Source organism: Spinacia oleracea, chromosome 4 (genome assembly GCF_020520425.1).
Source record: "Spinacia oleracea cultivar Varoflay chromosome 4, BTI_SOV_V1, whole genome shotgun sequence".
NCBI classification, from domain to species: domain Eukaryota; kingdom Viridiplantae; phylum Streptophyta; class Magnoliopsida; order Caryophyllales; family Amaranthaceae; genus Spinacia; species Spinacia oleracea.
Genome location: NC_079490.1, coordinates 181,226,434 through 181,227,619, shown reverse-complemented (window position 1 = coordinate 181,227,619; position 1,186 = coordinate 181,226,434). Strand labels below are relative to the sequence as shown.

The 1,186-nt window shown below is 46.0% G+C and overlaps 1 pseudogene; it reads right to left on the bottom strand.

Annotated features, from left to right (window-relative positions):
- Window positions 1-463: 463 nt before the first annotated feature.
- LOC130460273 (uncharacterized) lies at window positions 464-563 on the bottom strand (annotated as a pseudogene).
- Between the last annotated feature and the right edge of the window lie 623 nt (window positions 564-1,186).

Genomic DNA, 1,186 nt, shown 5'->3' with positions numbered 1-1,186 from the left:
GACTCTGAATCCGACTATCTGATTAGCAATCTATTCCTTACAGATTCAGAGATGGGTGACCAAGCACCACCACCACCACCCCCACTTGTGCCAAGGCTTACAGACTATTCTAAACCAAGTCTGTCTATGCTTCCCAAGGCAATCATGCCTTCTATTGCGGTCGAGAATTTCAAGATTGAACCCCGGCTGATAAACATGATCGAGAGACACCAATTCGGTGGGGAAAAGGGTGAAGATCCTAATCTCCATATTCAGTCTTTCATTCAGTAGTGTGCCACCATTAAGTAGAAGAATTTAACACCGGAGCAGACTATGGAGATACTCTTTCCATTTTCATTGAGTGGGAAGGCAAAGCTATGGATTAAAAGTCTCAACCGCGCAGCTATGAAAATCACCGATTGGAATTCCTTAGCCCTTGCGTTCTATGTTAAATATTTCCCACCTGAGAAGACAACTCGTCTGAGGGGTCAGATACTAGGTATCTCTCAACAAGCAGATGAGAGTTTATTCGAAGTTTGGGAGAGATTCAAGGACTTGCAAAGAGAGTGCCCGCACCATGGTTTGGATGACTGGTTCATGGTTCAGCAGTTCTATAATGGTCTGGGTAATGAGTCTAGGTGTCTTTTGGATTCAGCTGCCAGTGGGAGATTTATGCAACTAGAGGTGCCTAGAGCTTTGGAGGTGATTGAGGAGATGGCCATCCATAGTGCCCAATATGGGAATCCTAGAGGTTTTGCCGACCGGGATGTTAAGCATGAGATGAATTCTATTGAACAGCTTACTGCTCAGCTAACTGCCCTACATCACAAGCTAGATAATATACAGATCGCATCCTCCCAATCCACCCAACATGCTAGTGTCGCTGCAATGAGTGCCCAATCTGCCAATGTCTGTAATAGTTGTGGGATGCAAGGCCATTATGCACAAGAATGCCGGAGCTCTATCGGACAATGCAATGCATTCCAGTCCTACAAGCAGAACAATCCGTACTCCAACTCTTATAATGAGGGGTATAAAAACAACCCCCTACTATCATATAGGAGTAGTAATGTCCAGAACCCCCATCAGATTCAACACCCTCCACCACCACAACAACATTACCAACCACCACCACAACAGTCATACCAACCGCGGAGTAACTACAACCCGCAGCCTAGTGGACCGCCCGGTTTTCCTCCACAACCTC